The sequence below is a fragment of the Rhodnius prolixus genome, unplaced genomic scaffold (genome assembly GCF_049639745.1).
Source record: "Rhodnius prolixus isolate KJV_2025 unplaced genomic scaffold, Rpr scaffold_7, whole genome shotgun sequence".
Classification (NCBI taxonomy): Eukaryota; Metazoa; Arthropoda; class Insecta; order Hemiptera; family Reduviidae; genus Rhodnius; species Rhodnius prolixus.
Window position 1 is genome coordinate 14,203,843 of NW_027411582.1, and position 22,321 is coordinate 14,226,163.

The window sequence follows — 22,321 nt, forward strand, 5'->3', positions numbered from 1 at the left end:
TAGCCACTATCTCTACAACTACAATAACCCCAAAATAGCAAGAAAGCACAGTTGTAATTAGGGCTTACAATACCGAAGTAAAATCTGAATGCCGGTATTTGATATTTGAAATTTGAAATATCGGGATACCGGTATTAAAACCGGTATTATTAATAAAAAATTTACTAGTTATATTTTTACTTACATCAGATATTATATTGACTTGTTAACAAATAATTGCTGAAATCTAATAAATATTGTTCTAAAATGAGTACCTAGATATTATTAATTTTATTACATAGAGAGTAGGAATAGATAAAAAAATCGTGCAAATAAAAAAAGTACATATTAAATTTTATGTTATATTTTACATATAATAGGCTCGCATGGCATTATGTAATTAAAGAAGCAATATTAATAACTTGCGTTTTGTTTATTAAAGTATGCTCTTAAAAAACATAAACAATCAATCGTTTCATCATCAAGCGAGGACCGAATTTTCGTACAAATATAACCAGCCGCTGAAAAAGCTCTTTCTGATTCTACACTTGTCGGCACTATTGTCATTAAGAAATCATACACATTTTGTAAATACGTTCCTTTGGTTCCTGTTTTTTCAAAAAAAGTAATTTCACCTTTTATTTTTTGTTCCAGACTTGGAATTTTTTTAAACGCAGGCACGGGTGAAGTATTTAGTGTTTCGTCTATTGCTGCCTGTAGTTTTCTCTTTAATGCGTTTACGTTTACCTTGTCAGATTCTAATATTGTTTCGTTACTAATTTGAAAAGATATTGGAAGGGATGTTTCTTGCACAACTTCCATATCTTCTGTATCTTCTAGATTTTCATGTGTGAGCCGTTTTGTTAAGCTTACAATTTTTTTAATGATTGTAAATTTGGATATGCGTTTAAATACTTCTACAACATCTTGTGAGCCTTTTTGCAGATACTGAAGTATTTGTGATAATTCAGTTCGTCGCAGTAAAATTCGAGATTTTAATGCTTCCAATAATTCTAATGCAATTGTAGATTTTTGCTGGGAAAGTGTATTTAACATAAATGTCAAAGAAGCGTCAGCCGTCAAAAGATTTGCATCTTTTCGGCATAATGCATCTACTGTTAATTTTACAGGAGTAAGAGCAGCAATAATTGAAGATAATAAATAAAAATCTTTATCTGAAAAATGATAAATTGTGTATAAATTCAATTTTTATCAACCAATGTAATACAAAAATACCGGTATTTTTACATAAATACCGGTTTTTAATTACGGACAAAAATCGTCCGGGATTCCGGTATTCGGGATTCCGAGATCCTGGTATTGTAAGGCCTAGTTGTAATGTTGTTTAAGTCGGCCTGAACAGAGACAGTGACTTTTTTTTTCTTCGGTGTTCGGTGATTGTCCTCTACTATCGAAACCAAATAAGTTGACTGCTAGTCTCAAGCTTCTTACAAATTTTCTTCGTAAAAACTCTTTTCATAGTGAAGTATCAAATTTAGCGGATATAAAAGTGACATATTATAATCAATAGCGTTCTCTAGAACTATTACTTAATAACTGTCCAGTGAAAGAACCCACAAATTCAATAAATCAGAATGTAATGGTAGAAACATCACACAGGTTGAAGTAAATTACATTAACCGCTCGAGTAACTAGCCGAGTGTGGTTAATTTTCATTTACCTCACTTAACATTATTAAACCATTACTTTGAGATAGTTATTGGTGTGTGTAAAAGAGAGCGAATTTTGGTTACAAATCTCTTGAAATTGCTTGGAAATATTGCTACAGTAACGTTTTTCTTTTCGCTCTTCTGAAGCAATGGACGTTTTACGATCTACTCTAATTCTTTCATACCTTATTTTGGCATGCAGCGGCAGAGTGTTAGTAAAACCTTACTGTTCTGTAACCTAGCTATAAACTAATTGTTTGAAAAAAATCTATAGTTAACTGATTTTTTGGGCTTGAATTATTAATATCAAATAGCTGTTGTCTATACAGGCTTCCGTTAGCATACTCTGTATTGGACTCTCATCCAACTCCGTGCAGAATCTGCAGAAGCTATCAGTGTGTAGGTCCAGGTTTTTTTTTTTTTGTCCAGTTGCTCTTTGGGTAGACAATGAATACGACGTGCCAAAACTATCACCATGCGTAAAGACTTTATCTTTTGCAGACCAAGGTAATCTTCAGATCTCTTTTAGTCGTAGTTTCCAGACAAATCTTTGATTGCTCTAGTCCTGGATTGTTCACAAAGAGTTCGTCTATCTATTTTAACCAATCCCTGAACATTTCTCTACAGAAATCTGTTACTTTCCTTCCCCAAGTTCATTTTTCAACATCAGGGGAAATAGCTTATAGTCTTGCCAGTTTAGGATAGTAGCTCTCTCAATACCTTCTATTCTATCCTGTTCTGACTTTATTTTCTTGGTGTCTAAACCATTTTTTAATTGATATAAAATCAATTCTACTTTTAACTGTGACATGGCTAATTCTAAGATTATATCAAACTCCAAGATCTTGGCTTCCCAACAATTTACTTGCTTACCCTACGCTAAAGTACAAAAATTCACTCTTAAGAGAGCCATAATAGATATTTTAGAACGTAATGGATGTTATAATTTTTCCCCTTACTCTAAACGTCTGTTATGTCTATCTCAAAAAGCTACCCCATGTATATCTTAGGAACTTACCAAAAGATACTTTTTATTTAAAAGATTGCAATAATTTTATGACAAAATCTAACTTGGAAAAAAGAAGCATTGCCAATTTTATTTTCTTTCTTCTGACAACCGCTTGTGAAATCAATAATAATAATATAAAAACAGTCACTTTAAAGATCATTATAAAAGCTGGCCACGAAGTTTTCTTTATCTCTTTTCACTTTTGAAAAAATGAAGATAATATTGCTGTCATACTTTTAGAAGAATGTCAAGAATTTTCTCTCAAGTCTTATTTCTTATTTTATCTTTAGTTTTTCCTTAATGATCGAAGAAAAGAATAAGTAATAACAATTGTTATTAAACGTAATAAAAATATTGTCAATTATTTAATAAACACTGAATTAATTAGTTGGAGATCGCTTTTTACCTTCTCTGTTCTTGCTTTGACTGCCGCGTCACAAGTCAATTAATGAATGTACCTAATTTATTATTTGACTTTAAAGAAACTTTAGTGCTAAGACAATGTGTGCTTTTGAATATACTTTATAAGCTAATTAGTTCACAATAAATAAATGTATCTTTAATATTAATATTTCAGTAACTGTAAAAGAGATGAAGCTTCAGTTTTTAAAGAAATTGTTCCTATTCAAGTAAATATTTACAGAGTATAATTTTTTTGGCAAATATAGTTTTGTCTATGGATAACATTTGTAATAAAAGTCGAGAGCAAGGAGTTATCGGTCCAATATAGTGTATTAATTACAGCAAAACTGTGGAATCTAATGAGATATTTTTAAGTATGTTTTTCTAAAGGATAAGTTGAAGTTAGATATCTAGAATAACAGGTAACTTTCAACATTCCCTAAGAGGGTACAAGACTATACAGCTCTTCTAGTGGACTTAATGTCTGATTGCCGTTACCTATCGCCTAACTATCATGCCTTTTCTGCATCGCTGTTTACTCAGTTCTCGGTTCTTTAATGTAATTTCTTTCTTCAAACGGAAACCACGAGAATTAAAATAAAGATGGAGATAACCAAACGAGATTCTATTCTGAATAATATTTTGTAAATTCTATCCCAAAATAAGTGTCCGGCAGGAAAGTACATCGCAACTTAGGTTTCTTACCAGCTTAGAAAACTCTTGTATTAAACGACATTAAATCGCACAATGTATAAAATTCTTCCTATTTCCTTCATTCTAACAATATTAAAGACATAACCATAAACATTTAGATAACATTTAAAAGCTTTAATAATCGTTAAAATAGGGTAAAACTATTAGGCTTAAAAAGATATAAGATAGTTCAGTAATATTCTCTATGTAGTTTAATATTATTCAAATAATCCCAGTTGGCCTATATAGTGGCATTCTGATGCAATTTTAAGTTGCACTAAAGTGCATTTTACGATGTCATAACATGTTCGTCATCTAGAATATTGTTAGGCTTTCTGCAAAGAATATGAAAAGAATAAAATAGAAAGTAAGAATATGAACAGTAAAGAGCGAATAAGATGATGATAAGATGGATATTTTTCTAGCAATCTACATTTTTTTTTTTTAGGCAAATGGACTAATGATAATAAAAGAAAAATGCGACCTTAATTCCCCAAATGGTACTTTCTAAAATGCCTCCTATCCACCCTGTATTGGAATAAAGTATTACCTGATTTTTATAACTAAATTAGACCAAAATAATAATGGAAATACTGGAAAAAATTAAATTAGGATTAACTGAATTTAAGAAAGTCTTTATACAAATAATGAAGTTGCATTCTGGTCAGAAAATTCTTTGTTATAAACTAGAAGACGTCAGAGTGTATCATCTGAGTCACAGTTTATAATCTTTTAACTTCAAAGTTAGTAGCCAAGGATGTAAGGGTTTTATAAGTTTATCATTTTTTTTTTTTTTTTTGTATCAACAAACGACAAAATCATTAACTTTCTTGAGAGGTTTAATAGTTGATGTTCAAACTCTATAAATTTCATAACAGTTTATCAAAAGTTATGGTTGAAAAGTCTTATTGATTTTATCATTTGTTATAAAGTTGGATATTTCCAATAGGGAAACAAAAGATGAAATTAACCTTAGTAAGATACAACGTCAACATAGTTTAAAATCTCTTTGTATAAAATATAGTTCATCAATGCTTAATAAAGTGTAGTCTATGTAGCCTTTAAAATTGGGATAGATTCCCAATAATTTATTTGATGAAATTAACCAGAAAAATCTACATTGATCAAACAAATTTAAGAAGACTTATAAGAGATCCAAATATTTGAAGTTACTGGCCAAATGGGCGGTGTAATGAAGTAGATTCTGTTACTTTCATCTGATTTGTTTTTGAAAACTGGATTTACTCTTAAACAGTAAAGTTTAATATTCTAAAAAGCTGTTCTAGTTAAAAAGAAAAAATCAAATATTTGAATCTGAGTTAAGTAATTATAAACACATAAAGTAATACATAAATATTACATAAATAAATTTGGAAAAACGTTTCAAGCGCACTCTTTTGAAGTACAGATCAACTACTTTCAATTTCATTTTGTCCCTTCAATAATTTTTATGTTTTTCTATACATTATTTTAATTTAAAGATTATAAATGAAGTAAAAGTTGGACAAAGTTCAGTTTTTCTATACGATAAAGGTCTACGTATCATTAAATGTAGTACAGATAAGTAAAGCCAATTTTTAAGAGTTGTAAACTGCAAAAAAAATGTATATGTTTCTAAATTGCATCCTCGTCATATAATAAAAGGAAGTGAGGTAATCAAGTCTTATTTTCTCTATTGTTTATTTCAGTTTAGGCTCAGCCTTTTCCTTTTTGTTGAAAGCTAGAGGGGGAAAAGCAATCCCAATTAGTAGGATAGCTTTTAGTGTAAGGTTACTAACTTGAAATGAAGCTCTTTATTTTCATTCATAAAATAAGAAAATGAGATTTTTATAGGGTGTTTTGTTAAAGCTGTTAACAGTTATCAATTTTTATTGCTGGACTGATCCACTTTCTGGAGTGATAAAAGACGGCTAGAATGACTTTTTTTTTCTCCTTATTTTGCTGTAAGAATTTTTTTTCTTTTCTATAGTTCAGTTTATTGTATTGTGATGGGTCCTTTATTGATGATATAAATAAAATTTAAATCTCCTGCGCGCTATCTTAAGAACTTAGTGAATAAAACCACCGGTAAGGTTATAAACTTCATTTTCATTTCTTTCAAATCACTGTCTGCCGCTTTTCATGGACTTGGGTTATCTAGCTACTTAATGTATCCATTAATGCAGCCTCTGGCTTTTCTTACAACTGGTTTGAGAGACCAACCGGTCAATGTGCTGACCGCAACTGCTTGGGAAATTCTATCCTTTTGCCTGCGAGGAGAGACCTACTCCGTAGAACATTATTCACTTCTTTAGCTTCCCTTAACCATCAGATACCCCGTTTTATTAGTAAAAACAAAAAAAAAAATGCATTCGTAACATTTTAATTCATTTACAATGCAAATGAAATAAATCACTTTACGACAAAATAAAATAGAACATAGAAGAATATTGGAACAAGCAACACCTGCTTTGTGTACGACAAAATTTTTATGTAGTACATCCCGCATTTCTTCCATTACAATATTATCCTAATTCTAAAAAGTTAATCCTTCCTGGGTGAAACGGGAAATATTTGACACGTGGCCACCACTATGCATAAACACTACACGTGGCATTAATGCATTCATTATATATTTCACTATTTTTCTTTTCTTTTTTTATAAATGCGGGGTAGATTGATTTGTTGGAATATTCTACAGGATACTGTAAGGTTAACAGTTCATTTAAAATACCAAAACAACCGTAAAGAGTTGTTGTAAATTTGATGTGGTAATGTTCGCCGGCACTGTGCTTTCTTTAAGAATTAAGAAAATCATTCTCAAAATATTGGTGTTAATCATTTTAATATTTATGTTTAATGTGTTTATAAACTGTAGAAAACTTCGCTAAAAGAAAGAAAAAGAAAAGATTTTCTAAGCTTTTGACAAAATGAATTCTAATACAGCAAGATGGGACATCAAATGATGTTAATTATTTACGTGAAGCTGTGCGTCAAATCTAACTGCACACATGGTGAAGATCTGGCAGACTTGCTCTTATTCGCAAGTCAGGATGACTTCAAAAAAAGGATATTTTCAGTGAAATCTTACATGCTGAAATTTTGCAAAGTTACCAATATCTAGTCTAGTTTACATAGTGGAACGCTGTTTACTGGCTTTTTAGGTTTATGATTCATTATTTTGGAGAATTTCCATTGAGTAGGACTTATTTTGACTTATGCCGATGATACGGCAATCCTCTCTCCTCATAAGGACCTCGGTCCTTGTCTATCGCTCCCTTCAATCCCATATAGACTCTCTGGAGCCTTGGCTAAAGAAATGGAGCATTAAAATTAATGAAAACAAATATAATTACATTACCTCCTCTCTAAGGCGAACTATCCTTCCAACAGTTTACCTAAACCTCACTCCTCTTCCCACAACAGATTGTGGTTAGTACCTAGGACTCTTCATGGACAAACCCCTAACCTGGAATCCGCATACTAGACTCAAACGGAAAGATCTGAATAGACGATTCAAACTTCTCTCTAGACTTCTCGACAAGTGATCTAAACTCTCACTACAGAATAAACGACTTCTCTACACTATAAATACTGAAACCTGCCTGGACTTACGGAATGAAACTTTGGGACACAGCCAAAGCTTCCTATATCTATAGAATCCAATCCTTCCAGTCAAAAACACTCCGTCGAATCCGCTAATGCTCCTTACTTTGTTTCTTAACTCTACCTTGCACCGAGATTTCCTTGTTTCTTATGTTTCTATGAAGCTATAAGATACCGTTAAATTAAATACCACAAATCAATCACCTCACATCCTAATCCACTAGTATTCCAACTTACCACTCTACCAGGAAATCCTCCCAGGCATTTGAAGCGCAGGTGGCCACGCGATCTTCTAAATGAAGTAAGTGCCAATGTACAATAGTGAACTGTACCACTTTGGGAGTTTCACCAATGGGTGAATTCACCCATCATGTGTTCATTTATCTATTCAATTATCATATTATATCATCTTCACTTGCAGAATTATATTGCAGTTGTGAAAATAAATAAAGTAAAAAAAAAGAGAAAAGTATATGTAGAAATAGAACTAGAAATAGAAAAGAAATTTATTATTCTGGGACAATTGTCCCCTAATAATAAATACAGGAACAAATAGAGGCCTTAACAGTTTGGCCTGTGATTAAACAGAAAATAAATAAATAAATAAGTATTTACAAAAGTGAAAATATAATAAGTGAAAATGAAAGTAAAAATAAAATAATAAAACAGCAGAAATTAAGGAAATAAATTAAAACAATTAGAATTTCGGAGGAAGCTGAATAGAAAGTAGATAACTGAATAGACGGGATTTAAAGATGGATAGGGTAGGAGCATGGCGGACAGATGAAGGCAAGGAGTTCCAGAGAGTGGTAGCACGTATTAGGAAGGACTTGTCAAAGGATGAGGTACGGTGAGAGGGAATATAGAGATCAGATGAGCGAGATCTAGTGTTACGGGAATGGATGGAGGATTTAAACTTAAGGAGTTGAAAAATATAGGAAGGCCTTTGAGACTGGATGACTTGAAAAAGGAAAGAAGCCAAAAAATATTGGCGGCGATAGACAGGAAAAAGCCACTTCAACTCATCGTAGCAGTGCGAATGTACTGGGATAGGAGGAAGAAACATTTTCAAATTGAAAAGAAAAGGACAAAAAGTGATTCCAAATAATTACCCTATTATAATTCTTCTAAAACCAAAAGAACTATGAGCCTTAATAAAATGAATTATTAACTATAATTCAATTTTCCTTTTCATTTTAAATAAAAATTATGGGTATTAAGCGCAAAGAAGATAAAAAAGTACATAAATAAAGTTTTTGCCAACATTACGTCAAATTGAAGCAGTTTCTAAAGTGCATTTAGTGAAAAATTGGATTAGTGAACTTTCAAAGCTGATTTCAAAGTTGATCCTGTAAGAAAAAAGTTTACTTACTCAGTAATGAAATAATGGATTATGTCCAATGAAATCTAGTTAGCAAAATATATTAACTTCATGAAGTATAATTGTTAGTACTCTTCTTTATTATTTCTTAGTTCACCAACTATACTCTTTAATTAATTCCCTAATTTAATTAGAAGTATTCCTTTTTACTCATTATGAGTGTCTATAAGTTGATAATATCTTTTTTTTCATTAATCATTTTGGATCAATGTGCCAATAAGAGCAAACTAACATCGCAGATCGCAAAGAAACTAGTTGCAAAAACTCGTATTTCTTCTTCTACCAACAAACCTGCGTAGGAACTCTAGGCTAGATAACCTTACCCTGTGAATTCGCTTTCTGAACCTACCTTACCCTGTAGAAGACCAATTGTCCAACCAATCTGATTCCAGTTTGGTTTAACGGTCTCACCAGTCGTGATTTTATTCACAATTTTGGTGTTAGCCTCTAACAATATTTTCGTGAGTTTGTCGTAATCTCTCTTTAAAGGTTCTACAAAGAAGATGCTAGCTTAGTTTTGCAAAGAACAGTTTTTTTTCGGAACATTTAATTGAAGAAATTGATCGAATCCTGGCAATCTTAAATGACTATATACTCGGTATAGTATTTTGTGTTCGTTTCTGAATTCTTTGTGTTTGGAATCTAAGGTTCTGTGAGGTTGTGAAAAAAATTGGAGTCAAATCTTCCACTAAGGATTCTGAGAATATAGAGAGAGAATCATTGGAAGTAAGTATTAACACAAACTCTTTTAAATTTTTGAAACATCTCAAAACAATTATTTCAGAAACGTTTACAAAATTTGAAATTAGAATGAAAACAAGCGGCCGCTCTTTCAAAGCAGTTAATTAGCAAATAAACGACAGAAACTTTACAAAGGGCAGTAATTGGTTGGAACAATGTATACAGAAATTAACGAATCACACAATTTTAATAATTATGTGTGGCTCTAGTTAGGCATAAAATATTCATAGGCTATTAACACATTTTACCAAGTCTAATTAGCTATGTCCTTGATTATGCTGAAGCCAAAAAGCTGAATTAACAAAACTATTGTAGAGAAAGGTGAGAGGCTAGCTCAGTTGAAAGGTTTCCAAAGTAGTTCAACAATAGTTACCGGAAGGGTTAACTTATACCATATCAACAAGTAGTAAACTTGTTCATTAGTTTGCGTAACTACAATCTTTGAAGTTGTACCAATATTAGAATAAAAGTTTCTATCAAATTTAAAGTGAAGTTACAACTAGTGTTACAAAACTTTACTTGTAACAAACATTGTAATAAAAGATTTTAAAGTTAACTTATTGCAATAATTGATAGTAAGTTATCTCTTTTAATGTAAGTTCTAACTGTAATACATATTTTTAGAAAAGACAAGCTGAATTAAATGCTAAATATTTTTGGGCCCAAAGTAGCTTCTTATGTCATATTTATGTACTTCTTTTGGGGTAAATTTCTCTGTTTTTTAGTTCACATTAATTGTCCATAGTTTACCCTAGTAGAAGTCTCTGTAAATAAAAATCACCTATTAAAAAGGGGTTTCCCCCATTATTCTTATATATGCGGGAATAATTATTGGACTAGTGGACAAAAAAATTAAGTTAAATTTGCAATAATAATTTAATATAAGTAGGAAAGATTAAACAACTTATTTTGGAATAAAAAAATAATTAATTCCATGGACTTGAGAGAGAATTGAGCCATATCTCAACCAGAATTTTTCCATGCACAAGGGGTCGTAGGAAGATATTTCACGGTCACCTAACACAACGGAAAAGGAGGTCGATCTCCCCCGTTGCACCAACACCGATATGAAAACCTTTAAGCACATGCAGATACGCCCCTAATCTCTGTCAAAACTAATAGGAATGCACTCGCTAAATTAGTAATTCTGCATTTTTTTAAAAGCTAGTTACTGTTTGAATCTAGTCACTAACAAGTTACACCTTTAAATACGTTCATTAACAACATTTAATAAAGTGTTTTCATTTGTTTTTGAAAATATCTTTTTTTAAGTTATAAAAGTTTACACTTCTGTAATTATCATCTTGCAAAAGACATTTAAAATAATTTAATACTAGATTGAAGGAGTGGGAACAACGTTGTGGTCAATGCACAGATACCAATTACAATGTTCTGATAGACAAGGTTTAGTTGTACTACTGAGAGAAATGTCAACATTCTGAAGGCTACAGTGAAGGAGACATTGAGTGTTGAAATCTCAACAGATCTCCATTACCCTATAATTTTGAGTGCCAGTATCTTGCTTTTGAATACATAGATTTTTATACGATTTCGCTCAATTGAATAAACAGAATCATAGTGATTCTTAAATGTTGCATGCTTGCATGATAATTAGGAATCAGAGGATGAAGGTCGTCAGACACTCCTTCGAAATCACTGGTAGATCTGGTGGGTTTCTAGGTCTTAAAGTAAATCTTTGAGTCTTATTTTGGAATAGAGCAATATTGTTTGGCTCCCATTTTGAATTACAAAATAGTGTTAACGTAGAAATAAGCGATTTGTTTTTATTGCAAAACAGTCTCAACAATTTTTCGCTGCATAAAAAATGAAGATTTACAATTTCTCGCGTAAAATAATTTATTTAGGGTTTGTTTAAGTCCTATTTCAGCTTTTTACGTAACATTATTTTCTCAATGAAAAGCTTTTGAATTTTACGTCAAGTTCAGTCATTTTATTGATTCAGAACTATCAGGTTTTATCCTTTAAAAATCCAGTTTTCATTTGGTCTTAATTTCCTTTAAAACAATTAAATATATCAGCACCTCGGAGGTACACAACATTAAGTCCATTTTTTCAAAATTTATTTGTTTAATCTTTCTAATAAAATATTTCTTTTTTTTATTACCCAACCATCACTTATGGTGCATCTATGTTACTTATTATCGACCAAAGATTTAAGCAAAATAACTCCCGTGGGCTTATAAGTAAGAAAAAAACCGCAAAAAACTCTTTCATTTGCTCTTTTGTAAAAAATTTAAAATTGGACAAAGTGTTGTGTACCTCCGGGGTACTGATATATAACCTATGAAGTATACATAACAGATACATACATTGACCTTTAAACTGAAATATGAGCGTATTAGATTGGAAGTAATTGAATTCCTTTAACGGATAAAAGAACAGAAATTATTTCATATTTTCTTTTTAAAGTCGCTCAGTACATCGAACAAGCAACAAGAGTCGAGAACACTGTATTATTCGTCCACAATATTCTTGTCAATATACTTTATTTAATGGGAAACACGAGAACATAGAGAAACCTAGGCAGCAGCATCGACACCATCTTCTAACTGAAGGCCTGAAAAGGTATCAATTCACCATTTCCTCTTTTATTTTGCAGTGACAGTCTAACATGAAGATTGTTCACCTCTGTGTAATTGATTTTACACGACCACCTGAATATAGGAATTTATTAATAGCAATCTGAGGTTGGGGGAAAAAATATACTTACAAATATGTTTTGTGATTATTTACTTTAACTTTAGTTATCGACTTCTATAATTGAAATAGTTTCTCCTTTTTTGATATTCTTAACTCTCAAACTACTAGTTGAGGTTTAAAGGCTCCAAAAAAGCAATGTCAAGTAGATAATATTATAATTTAGGGCTTCTAAATCATGGTAGCTCTTTACTTTGTGAGTAATTTTAATTTTAATCTTACTATAATGCTTCTCACGCGAAGGTAACCTATTTCAGTAAGATATGTCCAGTTCTTGTTTATTTGTAACCACTTTGAAGTTTATTTATTTATTTTTCCTGTGCTATATTTTGCTAGCAGAAAAAGGTAAGAATTAGAACATCACCAGGATACAGACTGAAGCCTATTAGATGATTCAGAATTTTCTGAAGATAATGCAGAAGACCACCCCTTTATAAGAGGCTTTTAGAACATTAAGACCAGCTTTCTTGGCAACTTATATTATGGTATACATTACCTCTGCAAAATAAAAATAAATAATAATAAAGCGAGCAGGGTCAAACCAAAAATATTGTCTCCGATTGCCAGATGCTGAGGTGAAAGCAAAATAAAAAACGTCCCGTCAAAAATAAACTTGTTTAGAATTGTCAAAGAACGGTGTACCAATACAGTGCGAAACTTAGTTCTGACAACATGATCGGAACTATGTATATAAGGTCATTCACAAACTAATTGACTTGAGAGCAAAGCTTAACGTTATGTTGGTATAATATTGTAGCTCAGCTTAGATTTAATTTATCGCAAAACAATGTTTGGTGTATTCGAGAACGGTAAGCTCTTAAAGGAATGCTTACAACTATTCACTGTAGAAGTGCTTTACATTTTTTTTATTTTATATTTAAACACATTCATTAGCTGTAATTCATTAGAATGCTGCTAAATTATACAACATTCAACCCATTGATGCCAGTTTCACACGATATTTCAACAATCAGAATATTAGTTTCGATTAAATTAAACCTTAGAAATTAATTGATATGTTCACAAGTTAACATTATGGACAACTTATGCAACAATTAATTTATACATTTAATGACATTAATTACATTATAATTATAAATGATTGATTTGTAATAATAATTGTAACAATAACTTGCATATAATAGAGGAGAGTTACAATAACATTACAGTTGACAATACCATTGACAATAATTGCAATAATATATAACTATCTTGATAAAGGTGTTTACATGTTATTTGTACCACAAGTACATCTTGCAAACCACAACTTCCGTCTACGTTGCAGTCAATTTGTGTCCATTATCATATATAAATTAATGCTATGATTAATTGTTACGCATATATAATTGAGTGAACACCAATCACTGGCTTTCAGTCAGTCAACTATAGAGTTACCATAAGCACCACATAACTCAAAATTTATCTCAAGTTCCAGATAGCTCTTTAGAGTTAGGACATTTCTTGGATAATCTTGGCTGGACAGACTGCAGAACCTCCAACTTCTGAACATTACGACCAGAGGTAATCTCTCAGATGTATTTGAGAAGTCAGGATAGATGTTTATAGTATGAAGCTCTAAGATGACTCAGTGGTGACCTGGGGTTTCCATCATTTTTACTTAAAACTTCTGTCACTAAAACCAGCTTCTTAAAGTAGTAGAAAATATCTCCTTTAAACAAACCTTGCTATCTTTATGTCCAAAACGTGTCCTATAAATGGACAAATACCATCTTTTGCTAACCTAGTCTCGAAAGGAATCTTTGAAACAACTTCGATTAAAGCCCTAAAAACAGCTAGATAATTATTGAGACTTCTGTAAGCATTTCACTCTAGAACGGCTGAATACATGTGTTGAATCGTAGAGCACAGGAGTAAGAAATAATTAACCTCTGAATTTCTGAATAAATATTAAATTTAAAGTATTAAAATCAGAAGTATTGGAAATAAACAATTAAAAGAATGTGAAATGAACTATACTTTTCCAACATCAACAAAAATTCAACCAAACAGTGTTGACTAAAACTATTGTCCTTTTGAACTATGCTATCTCACTGTAAGCTTTTACAAAGTTGATTTTTGACTTGAATACCTACACTTAAACTATTCAACAAGTTTTATTATGCTTGATTTAACACTTTAAAGATAAACTTAGTTATGCGCATCACTAAAGGATGAGTCTTCATTGGTGGAAATTTTCATTCAGTTTAATGTACTTTGTCCAAGTTACACAATCAATCCAACCATTCACGTTTATAAACGATCATTTGATTCTGCGTCGAAGGTTTAAGTGTAACAGTGTAGTAGAATTATTGCAACAATCTTTCTATCAGAGATCTCTAGTGGAAGTTTTAATTACTCAACAGTATTTATCTTATTTAACTGGGCAATAAAATAATATTATTTCTGAGGGAACGGGCTTTTCTTCGACAATTTGTATTTTTTCATACTTAAATAATATTTGAAGAGTATCCAAGAAAAAGAAAAAAAGAACGTCTTGAAATAGATTTTTATTTTTCACCAATTTTCTTATGTATTTGAAGAATAAGGTGTAACAAGACATAATCAGCAAAATACCATATTTATTCATATATTCTCAGATAGAGAGTTCTGTAAGCTTCACTGATTTCACATTCATCAGAACAGTACATCATTATTCAAAAATATTCTTTCCAATATTTTCACACATATACGCTGGAATAACAACATATGCAAATAAAAAAAATTACACCTTCCATTTCTATAATCAAACTGTTGGTGATTTTGACATGAACTTCAAGTTGATTGCTATTCTTCTTCTGATTAAAATTAGTCTAAAAAATGGCATCAGCGGAATATGGAAGATATAATTGATTAGAAAGATTACTGTCAAGTTAGCGTGAAGAGTTTTGTAAGCCCTCATTCAGCAAAAAAATCTTTTATTTTTGTGAAGGGGAAATGTCAAGTATTGCATTCATAGCAAAGTACGACTCGAGCCTAGTCACCCCGCCGCTAGATGGGATGAGTATTCAACTTGATTAGTGGCCATCACCGTTTAAGGAAATATAACCATAGCGGCAGGTTACCATCCTATGTGTTCAAGTTAGTGATGTGTTGTGTTCCTATTATGTTAATATTACTCTCTTTTATTGTATATTTTAAGTCTGTTTAATAAATCGTTTCTGTCATATTCCATGTTCATTTGTTCACACTGAGCATCTGCCACTATCCGACTTTTCATTTATCAGGAAAAGGAATAACAAAATAAATAAATAAAATAATGAAACTCAGCTAATTTGATTCTATATAATGATGATGAAATGACATTTTGGAAATGATGTAGAAAAATTTCATACAAAGGTCAGGCAGCCCCAAGTGATTGGATCAACTATTTCTATTAAACTGTATTTGGAGTGGAATAAAAACGAAGCGACCGGAATAACGAATACATAAAATGAAAGAAGCTTAATCGATACAGTCTGACATTTACATCTATTCAAGAATTTTGGTTTCCTAATTATATCCCTCGTTATCTTATTGTTTAGTAATCGATTTCAAAGCTTACATTCCCACCTACTGGGTGTTAAGAAGTGTAGAGTCGCTGTGTTAAGGCTTAGCATTCACTTTTAGTGGATCTGAGTTTTGAAAATCGCAATAATCTGTAACCTTTTAAACACGGAACAATGGTTAAAACCAAGAAGACTAATGGAATGCGATTTTGAATCTGAGTTAATCTCTGATAAATTAAAAAAAAAACACAGCAAGAGGTGGGAATTGGAAGATATGACCTTCATGTAACAGCCATCAATCTTTTACTTTAATACATTAGCACAAACAACTTCATAAGCTCAGAAGAATCGTTGGATAATCTTCTAAAACTGCAGTCGGCGATAGTGCTGCACGAGACCGAGACAAGGCGAGACTTTATGCAGTCTCGATCTCGGTCTCGGTCTCGTCGAGATATCTCGGTCTCGGTTTTTTGAATTTTTGTTTAAGTATTAAAAGCGGTTTGCTATTAATCTTTTCAAAAAATGTTATTATTTTCTAATAATTATTTTAATTTATATATTGGTAATGAAAATGTGTGTAAAAGAAGACAACTACTTACACTTCAATGCATCATATATTACTATTACTGTTATATATCTTTATATAATTTCAAAAAGATGTTAAAAACGCGCCAAATGAAAGACCCAAATAACATATCTGCCTGCTATAACAAGTCGATTCGTGAAATAAAAAATACACCTCCCAACAAACTTCCCAAAAATCAGCAAATATCACTGAAGCATGGAAGACAGAAATAATTAATTACACCAAATTAGACCAAGCACCAGTAGACGTTGACATTTTAGAATGGTGGAAAACACTTGAGAATTCCTTCAAAAATTTGTCTAGAATGGCGAAAGATATTTTTAGTATCTGTGCAACTTCAGTGCCATCGGAAAGATTATTTTCGCAAGCTGCGATGATAATGACCAATAGAAGATCTTCTCTAACTTCTGACTCAGTAAAAGCTCTTTTATGTATCAATGCTTGGGCAAAGTGTATCTTAAAAACGAAAATTTGTGGCAATATTTTTTAGGTGATAGTCTTTTTTTTCAAATTCACTAATTCCAAAATTCTAAAATATAATTCAAATAATATCTAAGTTCAAAGTATTAGATTATTAATAGTGAAATTTATGAAATTGAATGAATGAATGATATGAATAGTGAAATTTAGTGAATTTATGTAAAAATTATGTAATTCGAAGGGGGCCGCCACGGTAGCCGAGCGGTGCGAGACCTGCGAAGCTAATGTGTATTGTGGTACTGGGTTCGATTCCCGGTCTTAGGCTTTGGATTTTATTTAATGGTTAATATGAGCAATTTACAGTAAAGTATGTTTGCTAGTCGCCTCCGTCCGCGACACCTAATTGGTAGTTGGACGTAAAGCCCCGCCTGAAAAAATAGGCGATTACTTTACTTTGCTTACTTTACTTATGTAATTCGACGTCAAATAGATGTAGTAATATTGAACATATATAATAAAATCGTATCTTTTAATAATTAATTCAGTACCTGTAATGATTATTTATTAATAAAGAACACAATTTTATAATTTTGTAGCTAAAAATTAATATTTGAAAAACCGAGACGAGACCGAGATTTCTCGACGAGATATATATCATGTCTCGATCTCGGTCTCGGTTGCTCAAGTCTCGTCTCGGTCTCGGTACCGAAACCGAGACCGAGATTTGTCTCGTTTCTCGAGCAGCACTAGTCGGCGAAGAATGGAGTAGTCAACTATCAGCATATTTTTTAGCTCTCGAGAGGTCTTTGTCTGATGGAGAAGAAGAGCATAAGTAGAGTATTCTTTACTACTTAATGATAACAGAAGATCTTTTAATTAATAGAAAGGAAGCTTATGGTAAAGTTTTGGCTTAATGTTGTTTATTTCTACTTTTAATGCATAAAATCAAACCATAACCCACAATGTTGAATTTGTTACTTCAAATCTAATGGAAGAATACCAAATAGAATATTGGGTTTCACCAGTTTTGGAACAGAACGATTCTTGTTCAAATCCAAAAAGTGCGAAATTGTTGAAATAATCAATCTGATATCATATTGATTAGGCTTCGATTATAGAAATAGCTAAATTGATATTTGAGAAAAGATCAACTCAAAAAAATAAACATCAAGCAAAGAAATTTTGGTTTATTTTGATTTTTTTTAAATTTTATATTGATTAGAAAATATATCTGTATTTATTAACTACTTTACGTTCCGCAAAAATGAGGCACAGAAAAGTGAACCAAAACCTTAAAAATCTGAAATATTCCATAATTAGGTTAATACCTCTAATTATCTTTCCAATTTTTTTTTTCAAAGTAGTCAGTCATAAATTCTTATATTAGTTTAAATACACTAAACTAACTCTAATGATTGATACTAAGCAACCATAAAATAATATTAAATGCATACTCGAAACTTGAGACGCTACAGTTACATCAAGCTCTAATATTGATTTCATAATATGATTAAGTATAAATTCGACTAAGGCTAAAAGCATACCATCACACAAACGTATAATTGCGCTTTAAGCATTATACAGAAGCTTGATAGACTCTTGTCACTTGTAAACTACAAGTTTAGTAAGCTTCACAGCGTCAGGCCTTTTGAATGTGAAATCTATGTACGTCAAATTTAAAATAAAAGTTTTAGGTAACTTACAAGTTTTGAGTTCGCAAATAACTATAATTAGGTTCTTACGGCATTAAAAAAAATTTGGCCAATGATAATTCACTACAAGAGCATATTTTGTTACAGTAAATTTGGATCTACTAAAGCAGTTAAGCTGGAGTTCATCTTGCCAGGCATTCCATTCAGGTAACATTTTTGAAAAACTTTTAAATGAGATCTCTATTGCTAATTTATTATTAACCATCTTTAAATTCATCTGCACAAGTTATGATTTGCTAATATTTAAGAAAAATATTGAAAATGGTTTTCTTTTGATGATTAACTGACTGTTCATAAGAAGAACAATATCACTAGTGATTATGGTAAGAAAGAATAAATCGAGAACATAAGATGGAGAAGATAAAGATGTATTAAAGAAACTAAGATATAATTAGGGATATCAGACAATTGGAGAATTGTTTTTAAAAGAAGTTTGTAGATTAATTCTTGCTTTTGTATCTCTAAACTACTGTAATCCATCTTTAAGAATGTACTGCTGTTTGCGTTTATTAAACTTAGCAAACAATATCTAATAACTAGATCTATTATTTTTAAGTCAGTCAAGATTGTAATAGTTTCTCTAAAAATTGAAGAGAAAAAAAATTGAAGAATAAAAAAAAGTAGCAATATACGTTAGCAACTTTAATAAAATAAAAGAATATAAGAAATACTCCTTGCCAGACCAATCTTTCAATTTCTTTTATCTTAGACTTCATACATCCTATTTAATTTTCTTTAATATTGATTACAGATTCTTGAAGGTATTGTAAGTTCTCAAGAGTCTGAAGGTTGCCAGGATTGAGATACGTTTATCTTCTATAGAACCCATAACTTTTTAATTCGAGGTGCTAATATATATAGCTTAATTGAAGTATCTGAGAATGACGTTGCGGCGAAGAGTGTACAGATTACAGGGAGTGGTTATCCCAGCCTATTTACCAAGAATTACTATTATCTACCCACCTAGAACAACCTAAGGGCTAAATTTTTGTAAAAATTAAGATTTTTGAAGACCCTAGTCTCAGAACATTTGGGAACGTCTACAGGTTGACGTTAGCTGCATCAGTGATTGGTTATCCAACTGTCATGGGAATTAGGGGCTCTTTTTTTTTGAAGAACAATTAAGCTTTGTTGAGTACTTGTAGAAACAAGGAAAGCAGCCTGCTCCCAATTCTCATCCTAAAATTTCTTTCAAGCTCCCTAAAGAATCATTCATTCACAGACAATATTGAACATTGTTCAACAGTGTTAATCTAAAACGTGTAAATTAATTAAATGAGACAAAGTTAATTCAATGAAAGTCAGCCAAATATATGTATATTGAATGGATGTACTTGGTAGTCAACTGCAATCTGTCACCGTGGACTTAGTGACAATCTAGATAAAGAAAATGGATGAATGAATCCAACTGAGAAATGTAGATAAAAGCGGAATGTGAGAAGAGTAATCCGCATTCTAAGTAATTATTGTTAAGAAGGGCTACACGCAGGGGCGCCGAGATCCTTAAAGAAGTGACTGAGCAGCTTTTCCTTAAAGGAATTTGCAGATAATAAATATTCCCTTATATTCCTCATTCAAAATATTTTTGAGAGTAAACAAAAAAAAAAAAAAAAGGAGAGTTTCATTTAGATAGACAGACAATTTCAAACTCCAGAAAATAGTCACATTAGAAACATAAATAAATAGTTAAAATTGTGCATATTATTTTGGAAATGTTATTTTTTTTGCTGGTGGATATAAAGTCAAAAGCATATCTAGTAAACTTGAATAAAACGATACTCTTATTAATGGAATATTTGTCCATTTCATATTTATTCATTTTTCAGAAGAAGTATGTTTCATTCCTCTATTTCTTGCATGAATAAATGCAATTTCATTGTATTAGAATTGTGTTTACTCATTCTAATAATAATGGTATAATTATGCAAACTTGTTCGATACAGAAATGAAAAATAAAGAGAAATACCTAATATCAAAATAAAAATGAATTCAAAATAGTGTTTGTATGATTTATCAATCATATTTTTATGCAGATGATCATTTACTATTGTCTCTGAAAACTACTTTGTATAATCATGTTGATAAATTAGTTTTTCTAGCGAAAATCTGAGAGATACCATAGTAACGTCTAAATATATTTCTGTCAATCTTCAAATATAAATGGACAATTTTTCTGAAAGTTTTAAAAAATTTCGTTCGCTGAACGTTTTAAGACGTCTTCTTAGGTTGCCAGGAAGAGTTCTAGAAGAAAGATTTTGAGCTAGAGGATAGCTCGGTTGAAGTGTATGAGTATTCTGCATCAGATTTTAGCGCCTTAGATGATAAAAGAAATGTTAAAATCAGTATGTATAGTCTGGTAAGAGATAGGTATGTAAGATTAAGATATTTAATTTTAATTTCCACCCCCGTCTTTCTGCGCATGCTCGTAGCTTCGAGTGAAGAGTGGGTAGGAAAAAAAGGACAGGTTAGGATTGAAAAGAGTGAAGTGAATTATCGGCTTTAGTGTCGTTTCTCTTTTCTATTTCAGGTATTGAAGAATAGTTAAATAATTATGTATTGAAAATTAATGTTTTAAGAATGTTGTTAATGCCAAATAAATCTCTTTTCTTTTTCAGAGAAACTCAGTCTAGTTGTAATTCAACACGCATTATATGTATATAATGGAGCGAAGTATTTTTGATTGTAGAGATTAAATTATTTGGAAATACGTACATTTGGTTGAACCTAACAGCTCAATTACATTCGCCAAAGATTGGTTTAAAATGGAATTATAAAATAGTGTTTTGTATTAATATCATTTAAGCATTTATAGTAGCAAGTTATTTCCAATTTCAGGAAGTAATTTATATGAATTATATTATCAATTAGATTAGTGAAGTTGGTTAGGAGTTAGACAATTTAAGTTCTTCAACTAAGTGCTTTTAGGTATACATTTCAGTACATTTATCATTTACTAGTTACCTTTATCTTGACCCTTTGCTTAGGGTAGTATCTTTAAATGAGAATGTTAGTTACAGTTTCTCTATTCAAAGAAGTTTGTACAGTTAATGACTAATGCTTGTCCAGTTTAAATTAATGGTAGCAATTGACGGAGCAAACTGATGTAACTAGCAAATAATGAATAAATTTCTTTTTAAAAATTATTCAACTTTTACGTTTTCTCAAACATTTCAAAAATGTTAACAAGATAAGAATTTGGTGAAAATGTAAAAAAAAAAAAAAAAAAACCAGGAGATAAATATTAAAAAAAAAAAATTAGGCTTAAGTAATTGGTTCAAAACATATGAAGGTCCAAATTTCTGAATAATAGGCATTTTTACAGAAATGTTTTTTCTTAAGACGATTATGTAAGTTTTAAAACTGTTTGAAGAAGGTTTGAATCAGAATTTAATAACACTAAATTTGTTTTTTTACTGGTTTCATACGAGTATAGTCATATGAAAAGAATTTAAAAAAAAGCTTAACTTTTTAAAAATAATTATTGAAAGGAACATTTGGTTTTGTAGTCATCCTGTTTGAGATTGGTCAAAGCTGAATGTATTGTGTACGTGGGTCGTTTGAAAAGTCCGTGCAAAGTCAGAGAGAGAGCACTACTGGCGCGTATCGAGTTATGTTTAGTTAGTAGCATCTCTTGGAAGAACACACACCAAGTTTCAGCCAGATCGGTCTATTTCTTTTTGTTTGGCATTCGTTTGAATCGAGGAAGTCGAGTGATTTTCAAAAAATGGACGAAAAAGAATTTCGAGTGTTGATAACAACACTACTTTATGAGAGGCAAAACGCCTCAGGAGACTAAAGAGAAGCTTGATAAACATTATGGTGACTCTGCACCTTCGATTAGAACAGTTTATTAGTGGTTTCAAAATTTTCGGAGTGGCCATATGGGCACAAGTGACGCTGAACGTTCTGGACGCCCTGTTGAGGTTACTACTCCAGAAAT

At 31.2% G+C, this 22,321-nt stretch overlaps 1 protein-coding gene and 1 long non-coding RNA gene across 4 annotated transcripts in view; one reads left to right on the plus strand and one right to left on the minus strand.

Moving 5' to 3' along the window:
* The window catches only part of LOC141447027 (uncharacterized), a 115,627-nt gene that overhangs the window by 42,701 nt on the left and 50,605 nt on the right, over nucleotides 1-22,321 (minus strand). The gene's annotated exons all lie outside the window — the stretch shown is intronic.
* Nucleotides 8,962-22,119, plus strand: LOC141447023 (uncharacterized). 2 transcript variants are annotated; one of them, XR_012454080.1, is made up of 3 exons: nucleotides 8,962-9,445; nucleotides 18,469-18,528; nucleotides 19,133-22,119. It is a non-coding gene; the product is annotated as an uncharacterized lncRNA (long non-coding RNA). The 2 variants fall into 2 exon arrangements; XR_012454081.1 differs by having other exon boundaries at nucleotides 9,027-9,445; nucleotides 20,997-22,119.